Genomic DNA, 13,982 nt, shown 5'->3' on the forward strand with positions numbered 1-13,982 from the left:
GCGCACTCTATGTGCAAAACTGTCAAAAGGTATGTCATTTTTTGCGTACCTCAAACCCCGTCAGTAAACTTCTGACGGCCTCATGCAACCTGCTCTCGGCGGATGAGATCCTTTCAATCACCATACTCATTAATGCGCGGTGATCTTCTGAGAGAGACACCCTCTCGAGCAAACCCTGCAGCTCCACCGGCCGTACTCTAGTGGGTGCCGAACTCCCCGGCCCCGCCAGACTCGGGGAGACCCTCCGTGACGACACCTCAGGGTCGTCCGCCCCGCCTGACGGGGCGGCAAATGGAGGCGTTTCGCTCTCCATCATCTCCGGACGAAGGTCCCCCGAGGATGAGCTCTGCTGAGAAGGGCTGAGATCCGAACTACAAGGTAAAAACTTCGGTTATCCTTAGAAATAAAATAGGGATGTCCCTTATTACAAAACTTCCCTTCTTTCTACTTACGGCTCGGTGGAGGGCTGATTCCTTTGGGGAGACGGTGCGGCCGGGACTCCTCCCGGCCCAGGACCTTCCGGTGCAGATTTCTTTCCCCGCTTCGAGGCTTTGGCCTCCGGGTTTTCGGAAGCGGTCCTCTTCTCCCCCTGGAGGGAGGGATTCTTGATTCCCCCCTTACTGAGAGCCTCCTTAACAGAGGTGGTAGTTTCCCTGTTCCCCCCTTCGCCCTCCTCCGAAGGCGCTACCTCCAACATTTTGATTAACACGGGATCCGGCGTGGTCTCAGGGAGGGGGGCCGGACACCGTATCAGTTTTGCTTGCGCTATCCACTCCTGTTCAAGGGATAGCCGGTTAAAAGGTAAATCCATGATAAATAAATGGATGATATGTCCGGACACAGGGCTACTTACTTGAGTATCCGGGCGATTGCAACTTAGGCCAGCGTCCTCGGTCAAGTCCGGACACACTTCTTGTGATCCGAAGAACAGTTTGTACATCTCCATGGGTTTTGTACCCATGAAGTGTTGGAGAGCTCGTGGTCCCTCCGGATTGAATTCCCACAGGCGGAGGGGGCGACGTTTGCAGGGCAGAAGACGCCGAATCAGCATAACCTGCGTCACTACGACCAGATTGATATCCCTCTCTTGGAGGTCTCGAATCCGGCCCTGCAATAGGGGTACGTCCTTGGACGGCCCCCAGTCGAACCTTTGTTGACCCACAACGTCAGCCATTGTGGAGGGCCCGAGCGAAAGGCGGGCGACGGCCTCTGCCTGCTGCCCCTGGGAGCGGTGATATAGAACCACTCCTGTTGCCACAAGCCGAGCTCCTCCTGAAAAGAGCCCTCGGGCCATGGAGCATCGGCCCTCTTGCTTATAACCGCCCCGCCGCACTCTGCCTGACGCCCCTCAATCATCTTTGGCTCCACATTGAAGGTTTTGAGCCACAAACCAAAGTGAGGGGTAGTGCGGAGGAAGGCTTCGCAGACGACAATAAATGATGAGATGTGGAGGATAGACTCCGGAGCCAAGTCGTGGAATTCCAGCCCATAGTAAAACAGGAGCCCCCTCACGAAGGGATCCATCGGGAAGCCTAAACCCCGACGGAGGTGAGGCACGAACACGACACTCTCGCCAGGCTCAGGAGTAGGAATGACTTGCCCTTGGGCAGGCAACCTATGCGAAATCTCGTAGGTTAAGTACCTGGCGTCTCTCAGCTTTAGCACGTCCTCTTCCGTGACGGAGGAGGGCATCCACCGGCCCTGTAGGTCGGAGCCGGACATTGTCAAAGGTCCGAAGTGCCCGAATCTGGAGCCCTGGGTGTTGGAACTCGGGGCGAGGGGCGGATTCGATTGAGGATTGAAGAAAAGGAACGAGCCTTGGTCTCATTATAAAGAGGGAGAATACCAAGAGCCGTCCCCGTGACCGTTTGGAACTCGCCTTCGATGGAGGGGGCGTGGCAACGGGCGCGGTTGGGTTACCCACGTCCGTATTGATGAGAATCCCGGGATAAGGGGAACACGATCTCTGCTTCGACAAGACGTGCCAAGGAAACCGCTTCGCTAAACGCGCTGAGGTGGTATAATAAAAACGATTCAAGTAAATGCTTGGTTGTGGTGTGATGTCACGCCACGAAATACGTCAGCAGATTGAACTTGCGTAAATATTATTCTCTCTACGGTGGAATGTGGAATTTATTTTGCAGAGCCGGACACTATCCCGGTGTTCACAATCTTCTATAAATTATTCGGAGGAGGAACCCGCCTTGCAATGCCGAAGACAATATGCGCGCCGGACTCGTCGTCATTGAAGCCTGGTTCAGGGGCTACTGAGGGAGTCCTGGACTAGGGGGTGTCCGGATAGCCGAACTATCATCATCGGCCGGACTCCAAGACTATGAAGATACAAGATTGAAGACTTCGTCCCGTGTCCAGATGGGACTTTCCTTGGCGTGGAAGGAAAGCTTGGCGATATGGATATGTAGATATCCTACCATTGTAACCAACTCTGTGTAACCCTAGCCCTCTCTGGTGTCTATATAAACCGGATGGTTTTAGTCCGTAGGACAGAACAACAATCATACCATAGGCTAGCTTCTAGGGTTTAGCCTCCTTGATCTCGTGGTAGATCTACTCTTGTAATACCCACATCATCAATATTAATCAAGCAGGACGTAGGGTTTTACCTCCATCAAGAGGGCCCGAACCTGGGTAAAACATCGTGTCCCTTGTCTCCTGTTACCATCCGCCTAGACGCACAGTTCGGGACCCCCTACCCGAGATCCGCCGGTTTTGACACCGACAGAGGCCCAACACGAGTCTACAAGAAGAAGCTTGCATAGTAGACGTCACTTGACCAAATAAAATCTTTCCTTTTCCAAATTTTAGTTGTGGGCAGATTTTAGCAATTGTGACAAGTTAAGCAATCAGCCTGCACATGCAATTCTAAGAGTATCACATCGAAAAGTAAAATATTGCATATGAAGGTAAAGGGAAGGGTTTGGAGAAGGCAAACACAATTGAGACACGAAGATTTTTGGCGTGGTTCCGATAGGTGGTGCTGTCGTACGTCCACGTTGATGGAGACTTCAAGCCACGAAGGGTAATGGTTGAGCAAGTCCACGGAGGGCTCCACCCACGAAGGGTCCACAAAGAAGCAACCTTGTCTATCCCACCATGGCCATCTCCCATGTAGGACTTACCTCACTCGGATAGATCTATTGGGAAACATAGTAGAAAACAAAAAAGTCGCCCTACGATTACCCAAGAACAATATGAAGATGCATAATGGGTTGTGATCAACGATCATTACTGACTCTAGGAGTGCAGCAGAAGTAGACAAGTCAGTGTAGATCGTACTTGAAGTTCCTCGAACGTTGATGACGATCCCGCGAACCACCCATGAACGATCCCTCGAACGGAAGACCGAAAGCACGACCTCTCTACTTGGTTGCAAGTGTATGGTCTTCACGATCCAGCAACGCTTCACCGTCCAGAGCTAATCATCGTCGGAGAATTAGAGGGAGGAGATTAGAACCACAAGGGGCTTCTAATATGAGGATTAGAGATGGCTAGGGCTCGCTCTAATTAGTCAAGTAGGACCAACTAGAACGTGCACTAGATCAACTAGAGGAGGCTCCGAAACTTGTGTATCCATAGGGTGGAAATCCTCTAGTATATGTAGGATAGAGGAGAGGGAGAGGGCAGTCATCAAAGGGGAAGGATCCCCCTTGGTGCGCCAGCCGGGGAGGGGAGAGTCCTACTCCCTCACCAAGTAGGCCCCCCCACTAGGAAAGGGAGGGGCGCCACTTCCACTTGGACCCTAGTGGCCCAAGTTGCCTTCCACCTCTTGGCCTTTTTAGGCTCGTTGATATTTTAATTAAATATAAAATGTTCTAAACAATTTCATACCATTATATATATAATTTAACATCCCCGAAAACATTTTCCACCTATATATAATTAATCGGTAATACCTGGTATTAACCGATATTCACCAAAACTCTTCCGGTGACCCCAAAACGCTTCCGGAACCTCCCAGAACTATTCTGGATAATAATGAAAGAATTCCGCAAATATATTCTCATCACTCCATCCCACTAACACTCAGAAGATCGTGATTACCTTAAGATTTTGACCCCGTAGGTTCGGTAAACCATAGACATGAACGAAACCCCATCGTTCAATGACCGATAGCGGAACCGTGGACATCCATATCGGTCCCTATGATTACATGAATGATATTCAAGTGAACCTTTGGTTATCATGTGATGTTCCTATAGTTTTAGTACTATCGTTTACATTTAACGATATCCTAAGATCTAGAAAACCTGATCACCAACAACACTTGAGCCGGTCTTAGAGGCGAGACCGGGAACCTATTGTTTACCATTTATCATTCCACATGTGCATATGAGTTTTCCATTGAATTGCATATCCCAGGTTCATAGCAGTTATAGCCTGGAATATAAACTCTTAACTAAGAATAATGGAAATATAATATTACAATATTATTGCCTCTAGGGCATATTTCCAACAGTCTTCCACTTCCACTATAGTCAATAATCTAGTTAGCACTTTTAACCTTTACATGAATGGCAATCCAGTGTCGGTCCAAGCTCTGCTTGTGGTATAGACTTCATCCTATCGAATCTGACAACTTCAGACCTGCGTGTATCATTTGCATTTCTATGGATCTATAATGCTTTCACAAGAATTCATAATTTGTGTGCAACCGGCTTCGTATATATATATTGAATCACTGGTAGAACCTTTTATTCCTTATACTGAGTTATGGAACCACTATTAAGTATAGTGTTTCAATGATACAATCATCTAGAAACCATACCAAGATCATGAATGAACTTTTGATTCATTACCCTTCATGTTTGCTTCTAAAGCAATAATATACTTAGCCTTCTGTTATAGAATTCATCATAGTAATTTTTGGACCAATTCCAACTTACTGTGCCACCATAAATCACTTTTAACTTGAAATAGACAAATCACTTGGAGCATAGATGAAGATTTTATCGATGTACTAATTACAACGAGTCTTCATTGATGTAACTCCTTACAAGAAACTCTTCATTTTCTCCGTGTGTGAGAAACATGTCGTTAATCCATAACGACATTTTTCATTGTTATCCTATGATCAACAATTTGACCATACTAGTAACTTTTACTTACAACTAACTTGGAGTATTGGAAATATCTGGTTGTTTACATACCATGGAATACAAGTGTGGAAAAATCATATTTCACTCATCGGTATTTCAGGATACCTACTCCTTCCATGTGACATTGACAAGAAACTCTTCTTGAAATTTTACATACTAAACGGATTTAGTATTCTATCAATATGTATTTTGCTAAGTGTGATTAGACATTATTATCTCCATAGATCATTATGTCTAATGCCAAGGCTATTCATTGCCTAAGTATTTTACTAAAAAATTACTTTCAATAAAGTCTTAATATGTGTCAAGAAATTTACATAACTTCTAATCAATAATATGTTATGTACATATAATGTTTAGAAATATTATCATGCTCCAACTTACTTTCTTGTAAATACAAGCATCTTCACTTTACTCGATGAAATCAATTTATTTGACCATTTCATCAATAGGAAGATTCCAACTCCAATATGCTTGCTTTAGATCATTATAGGATCTCTTGAAGTTTGCATACTTCCTAGCATCCTCTGGATCGACAAAATTACCTTGGATCATATCAAACATACAACCTTGGTTCTATTTCCATCTCATGGAATCATGTTGACATCCATCTGTTTTATCTCATAATTGAAATACTTAATAGTTGCTAGTTTAACCTGAACTGACTTTAAGTATTGCTATGATGAGATAATCTCGTCATAGTCAATTCTTTTTATCTTGTCATAAACTATTTGTAACAAGTCAAGCATTTATAAAACATTTTTATCTTTCTCAGTTTATAGATCCATTACTATTCTTTAGACTCTAAGTCTTTTGAAGGGTTCATCAATTTCTAAGCTTGAATTATGTGAATGGATGCTATCTCGGTTTATGTTGGCATATAGCCAATTTCCGAAGTCAGGGCCCATCAATGCTTATCTGTGATTTATAGGTTCATTGTTTGCCCAACAATATTTCGTCTGCATGCCACAAAGGCCTGCACGAATTTTCCCGACCTATATAGTTCAGCTGCAAGTTCGACCGTAGTCTCTATATCTCATGTAGAGGTTTTTGTATTAGTCTAAGTAAAAAATTCAAGAATTACTTCCAGTGTTTCTTTTCTTTGAGTTGATTACGAGGATTCTACAATATTGTCGAGTTGCACTGTCCTCCCACTCACTCTTTTGTAGAAAACATTTTCGTCAAAACTTCTGCACTCTATGGAAACACTTTGCCTCGACGTAGTGATAAATGAATACCCAATTTTTGGGTTAACCTTACAAACTAGCACTTATTTCAATAAACTTTGATGGTGCTCCCTTTTGAATGTGAATGCCATAGTCTCTAAAGCATCACTTTGAAAGTATATTGGCGAAATAATTAATGTCATGTTTGATCTCACCATGTCATACAAAGTTTGATTGCATCTACTTAAAACAATCTACTCTCAGTAGTGTTTCTAGGAGGTGCAAGCTATAAAATTCTTTTATAGCTCATCAGACATTCGCTAAATTTGTAACTCAAATATTATTTTCTACAATCCAATTGTGGAAACATAATTTTCTTGTTACAATAACTTCTACTTCATTCTAAAAACCTTTTTGAAACACTTCAAAAGATCTAGATTTATGTATCAATTAGTAAATATAAATATCTACTTGGGCCATCCTTGAAGATAGAGAAATCCACTGCTTGCAACAACACTTATTGGACTACACACATCGATATGCATATTGCCAATTATTTTGTTGCTTGTTCTCTATGGCCTGTGAAAGGTATTTTAGTTTACTTCACTAGTTGGACGAAACTTGCAAGTGTCATGTCATTCTCAATCAGATGACTTCAAAATTCATAACTATGAAGTTTCTCCATGCTAGTTTCTTCAATGTGACTAAATGCAGTGCCACGCAGATGTGGTATTCTTTCAGTCCTGCGACATTTAGCATCAGTGTTATGAATGTTATATCAATATTCATAACATACATCTTATTCACAATAAGAGTATGCCCTTTTGTTCATAACATCGAACACCTATTTTTTTTGTCATGGACAACCTCCTTCATAACATCGAACAACTATTATTCTATCATGAATAACCTCCTTGCAACTTCTATGCAATGGGCTAGAGTGTACAAAAACTCTGAAATGAATTATGATAATAAATATAGAGGAAATACACTGATAGAAATACTGTAACCTTTTACAATCCATCAAAATATTTTAACCTCATTATTTATTGGTCATTTAGGCCGTTCAAAGTTTCTTGCAATGATTTGCAATAACATGCAATCGAGTCGATATCCTTGTGATTAACCTTTCAACCACAATATCGGAGAATCGGTGATCAACAAATTCATCATTTTTCCCAAGGACTATACTTTACTTGACCAACCACCTCTGCATCTCATAACTTGTATGACATTCATACCCGAGCTGGACATTCCAGTCTTCTTTTCTTTCTGCCTTTTACTTCTTATAGTTTTACTTTAATATTTCTCTTACTCTCAGAAGAAACACCAACTTTAAGAGTGGCGTGAGCCTCAAACTTCCCTAGGCGTGTAAGTCTCATACATCCTTGGGTTTTGTTCTTTCTTTGACACGTGACTAACTTTCTTTCGAATCTTACGCATTTCAGTCTTAAACATAGTTGAACACTTCACAAGAATTTGCAAACAAAACACTTCTTTAGATATCACATATTTTTTAGCCTTTGTTTGTTTTTTAAAAGAACTTTAAGTTCCAAGAATATCACATAACTATCCCAAACATTTTGAAGTTCGGGTTTCTTGGAAGCAAGCAGACCGTAATACAGTTCTAGCTTTTGGGTTGAAGGACGTGAGTCTTGTCATCCATAGCATCAGCAAGAGAGTATTGTAAACATGCAGCAGGACAAAATCGTTCTTGGCACTTTTAGAGGATGATCCTCTCAAATATAAAGTTTCAACCAGATAAATAACAGTCAATCAATTTCAGCAACAAAGGTGGAACTGTGAGCAATAATTCTACAACTATAATGCAAACTACACATAGACTTTGTTCATAATTAATTTGCACTAGTTATTAAACTTAATTAATACATAATTGTGCTCCAACTCAAATCAATATCTCTAATAATTGATAGTGAGCGATTCAAGATCCAAGCCTAGTTCTCAACCATTGATGTGGACATCACTAATGACAAGAATTTTGACCGGTGGGCAAACTTTTGCCAATCATATCTCCCTATGACTCTTGTTCATCTTTCGATGTTTTGTGCTCCAAGCTTAGAGCGATTCTGCTAGAACTTCAAGACAACCAGGTGTTATTTGCAAGCATGGTCTGACCATAGCCGACTTTGTGTCCCGTTTGTGCTCATGTGGACATGATCCACTCGGGAACGCTGCATGTTATAGATGGTTGCAACACTGGGAAGAGCACCTTTTAACTTGATATTTACTGTAGATATCACCCTAATAATTGACTACTACGCAATCAAAGGGTGCAAACAATAAAGGGTTAAACATATCAGGCAATTCATAAAAGCATGACATAGTATAGCCCTGGGCGCCGGGAGTACTCTATGATCGTCTTCAATCTTCAGTTGAAGCAACGTGACGACAAATATTTCATTGACGTGGCAACCGTTTCAAAAAAACCTCACTGTGGTGGCAATCTCAGAAAACTTTGTCGTGGCGACCGTTTCAAAAACGTTGTCGTGACACCAAAATTTGAAATTCCGCTGTGGCATGAAATTATAGCTCCTCGTCCCACGCCTTGGTACACCTTCTCCTCGTCGGGGTCCTCCATGTACGTCTTGCCACCATCACCTTTAACTTATCTCTATGATATTTATGTTAAGGTGGCAATCTCGTGGCTCGGGCCATCATGCCGTGAAACGCAGGGCACTTAACATTACAACATATAACCATCTCATACATAAACTCATTATCATGACGAAAGCTATACCACATCATATGCAAACCCTGTAAAACCAACCTAGACGTCCTCTAATCGGTTTAGAAAGTTTAATTACGTGGGTTCTAGGGTTTCTGGATAAACCTAGCTACCTACGTCCACATCATAAAGTGATAATCCTTGTTGCTAGATTAACTTTCGGGGTGTGTGAAACAAGAGACTTAATTAAAAATATTGTCCCCCACACTAAACTTCATCTAATATGTGTGACCCCCTAGAAGATCATCCATCTTCATCGCCCTCTTGTGTACGTGATGGTTCACTATTCTTGACTATGGTGAAGCCCAAGGAACTATTAGCAGATCGTCGATAGCCAGAGCCGAGCGATTGTCAGAACCTTGTAGAAAGCAACACCATGCCGTCAATGAACTGAACCAATGCAACACTCGAGGGAAGCATAGCAAGAACATCACTCTCACATCCACATGTGATATAGATCGTGACCTGCATCTACTCATAGAACTGCTCTGATACCACTATTGGGAAACGTAGTAGAAAACATTTTTTTCGCCCTACGATTACCCAGGAACAATATGAAGATGCATAATGGGTTCTGATCAATGATCATTACCGACTCTGGGAGTGCAGGGGAAGTAGATGAGTCTGTGTAGATCATACTTGAAGTCCCTCGAACATCAATGACGATCCTGCGAACCGCCCATGAACGATCCCTCAAACGGAAGACCGAAAGCACGACCTCTCTACTTGGTTGCAAGCGTATGGTCTTCATGATCTGGCAGCGCTTCACTGTCCAGAGCTAATCATCATCGGGTAATTAGAGGGAGGAGATTAGAACCACATGGGGCTTCTAATTGTGAGGATTAGAGGTGGATAGGGCTCGCTCTAATTATGAGGATTAGAGGTGACCCCGAAATGCTTCCGGAACCTCTCGAAACTATTCTGGATATTAATGAAACAATTCCACAAATATATTCTCATCACTTCCGTCCCACTAACACTCAGTAGATCATGATTACCTTAAGCTTGTGACAACCCCATAGGTTTAGTAAACCATAGACATGAACGAAACCCCTTCGTTCAATGACCGATAGCGGAACCGTGGACATCCATATCGGTCCCTATGATTACATGAATGATATTCAAGTGAACCTTTGGTTGTCATGTGATGTTTATTTTGCTTCGTGATACTTTAGAAAACCCGGTGTGCATCGGTATCCTCCAGAGTCATCACCATGCTCACTATACCGTTGCTCCCGTTACTGGTTTTGTTCTTCTTTCTCGCTGACGTGTTCCGGCATTCCCATGACATAGACACCTGTGTCTGGCCAGACGATGATGGATGGCATTATACTGAGAGGGCCCTAATAATATCTCTCCATCGTTGGAGGAGCAAATCCCACTCTCGAGCTGTTTGGTCACTTGTCAAACTTTCGGGTGTGCCTAAAAGTTGGCATTATGATCACCTTGTTGCAGATGACGTTTGAGAAACACCAAAGCCCACCGTCTAGTAGGAAGTTATCGAGACACTCTCATGGTCCGAGGAACTAAAAACACATGCTAACACTCTATGTTATAACAAGTGATTTCAGACGATATAATCACATAGTATAACAAACAAGTATTGGGTCGATTCAATGTAGTTTTAGGACTATCATTTACACTTAACGATATCCGAAGATCCAGAAAACGTGATCACCAACAACACTTGACCGGTCTTAGAGGCGAGACCGGGAACCTATTGTTTACCATTTATCATTCCACATGTACATATGAGTTTTCCACTGAATCGCATATTCAAGGATCATAGTAGTTATAACATGGAATATAAATTGTTAACTATGAATAATGGAAATATAATAATACAATATTATTGCCTCTAGGGCATATTTCCAACAAGATCTTCACGAAGTAGGTGATATTCTTGCCCTTACAAACTTCTTAGTTCAACTCCACATCATGACGGAGGCTCCCAAGCAAGACCCACCAATCTAGGAGACACCACTCTCCAAAAGGTAATAGACGATGTGTTGATGATGAACTCCTTGCTATTATGCTTCAAATGATAGTCTCCCCAACACTCAGCTCTCTCTCGTATATTTGGCTATGGTGGAAGAAGGATTTGAGTGGAAAGCAACTTGGGGAAGGCTAGAAATCAAGGTTCAAATGGTAGGAATGGAATCTCTTGATCTCAACACATGAGTAGGTGGTTCTCTCTCAGAAAATGAATGGTGGAAGTGTAGGCACATTCTGATGGCTCTCCTCAACGAGAAGAAGGGGGTGGAGGGGTATATATAGCCTCCACACAAAATCCAACCGTTACACACTTTTGACCCATCTCGGTGGCACTGATGAGAAAACTCGGTGGCAATGATCTATACAAAAATATGAACATTAGGAATCTTAGTGGGACCGATGGGAACAACTCAATGGGACCGACGTGCTTGGGCTTAGGGCGAACTTCATCTTGGTGGCACCTATTGCATCATCTCGGTGGGACCAAAGTGAATGCAATGAGCAATAGAGAATTAGTCAAGCCAACTCGGTGGGACCGATTGCAACAGCTCGGTGAGGCTAAAGTGAATGCAGCAAGTCAAAGAGCACTGGCAAGGCCATATCGGTGATACCGAGATCCATATTAGTGTGACCGAACTATTAGGGTTTTTGGCAGTGGCTACATCAAGATTAACTCGGTGGCTCCGGATGGAAATATCGCTGGAGTCGAGTTGGAGTTTAGGTTTTGGACCTATTTGGATAGAGAAAGTGACTGAGGGTTTTGGAGCAATATCACTAAGCACTTTGAGCAAGTAGACCATTAAGCAACATTTCATCCCATTTTAGTAGTATTGGCTTTCCTATGGACTCATTGTGATCTTGGATCACTTAAACAAAAATGTAGAGTCTTGAGCTTTTGCCAATCCTTGTACTTAACATTTTTAGGGGTCCACATCTCTATGTCATGCCATGCCATACATTGAACACCCTGAAATATTTATCTTGAATGGATATTAGTTCAATGAGATATATGTTGTTATGAATTACCAAAACCACCCGGGGATTAATTGCACTTTCAATCTCCCCCTTTTTGCTAATTGATGGCAACATATAGAGCAAAGCTTCTACAAATGATTAAATGAATGAAGTACATAGTCTCTTTGAGAAGTATGTGATAAGCAAGAGCTCCCCCTAAATTTGTAGATTATTAAAAATTTGCGTTCGAATGCAAATGCACTATCGATTAGGATCATGGGTCACTCTTCCATGTCACATACATCTTGGTGGAGCGCACAAAATGATATGAGTGAAATAACATGCACGTATCACCAAAGACATAAGTGAATGATCATACGTAAAAGTGATAGGAAAAAGCATTAATCACACATTAAGCATAGTATGATCAATCACACACCAAAAACGTAGTATCTCACAAGCATAACAAACAAGTATCATGAATCAAATGAACATAGTAGCAAGAACTCGAGAAAAACCAAAGAGAAAAAGCAAGACTCTCTCTCTCTCTCGAAGCCTAATGATATATATAATTTCTCCCTCTTTGGCAACAAGTGCCAAAAAGCTCAAAAAGGTATAGAGCTATGCGTCTCTATAGGCACGATCCCCCGGAGCTCCCGAAGGTGACTTCTGGCTGGTGGCTCAAGTGTGTGCAGATGGCGTTGAGAGAAGTGTGTCCGCAAATGCTTCTGACAATGTCTGCTAGACTGGTGGAGTAGAAACTGGAGGTGGTACTATGGTAGTAGTGGGAGGTGCAAAGAGAGTGGTCCTTGTACCTGCAACTGGCATGACTGAAGATCTGGGTGCCCTAGGTACCGTTTGAAATCTCTGAGTAGTAGGTCTCTCATCTCCACTATTCTCTGCAGGTACTCTGGTTGCCTCGACATCATCTTTCAGTTTCTGCACAATTGTCTGAACCTCTGTGATCTTCACATCAAGATCATGAACCTTTGTCTCAACAATCCGCTCTAGACTCTCCTGGTTCTTGGAGATGTTTGCCAGACTCCTCTTAATCCTCAGGGTGGCCTCTAGCAGATATGTCATATGGTCATTCTTTGACTTGAGGTTGCCTATTGGAGCATTGGGTGTTGTGGCTTCATGAGCGGCTCTTGCTGCTCTTGCTACCTGGATCTTCTCTTAAGCCTCAACAGATGTGGGGTGTGAAGGATCCATCACCACCACATTATCTTCAAACTCTGGCTGAAGAGGGAGATGCTCATGGTCAAGTAGATAGGTGCTCGTTCCAACTTTGGAGTTGATGAGCATCTGAATATGTGGAGCATATCCACAAGATCTCTTTTGATCAGCAGTTGTCCTCTTGATTGTTGATACGTCTCCACGTATCTATAATTTTTGATTATTTCATGCTAATATTCTACAACTTTCATATACTTTTGGTAACTTTTATACTATTTTTGGGACTAACATAGTGATCTAGTACCCAATGTCAGTTCTGTTTGTTGCATGTTTTTTGTTTTGCAGAATATCCACACCAAACGAAGTCCAAACGCGATAAAAATTTACAGAGATTTTTTGGAATATATGTGATTTTTGGGAATTGGAATCAATGTGAGACGATTCCTGAGGGGCCCACAAGCCCTGGAGGCGCGCCCCCCTCCCCAGGGCAAGGAGGCTTGTGGCCACCCCTTACGACGGTTGGTGCCCTTCTTTCGCTGTAAGAAAGCTAATATTCGGATAAAAATCGTGTTAATATTTCATCCCAATCAGAGTTATGGATCTCCGGGGATTTAAGAAACGGTGAAAGGCCAGAATCGGGGAACGTAGAAACAAAAGGAAACAGAGAGAGATCCAATCTCGGAGGGGCTCCCGTCCCACCGCTGCCATGGAGGCCATGGACCAGAGGGAAAACCCTCCTCCCATCTAGGGGGGGTCAAGGAAGAAGAAGAAGGATGGGGGCTCTCTCCCCCTCTCTCCCGGTAGCGCCGGAATGCCGCCTGGGCAATC

This window comes from Triticum aestivum, chromosome 6B (genome assembly GCF_018294505.1).
Source record: "Triticum aestivum cultivar Chinese Spring chromosome 6B, IWGSC CS RefSeq v2.1, whole genome shotgun sequence".
In the NCBI taxonomy this organism is placed as follows: Eukaryota; Viridiplantae; Streptophyta; class Magnoliopsida; order Poales; family Poaceae; genus Triticum; species Triticum aestivum.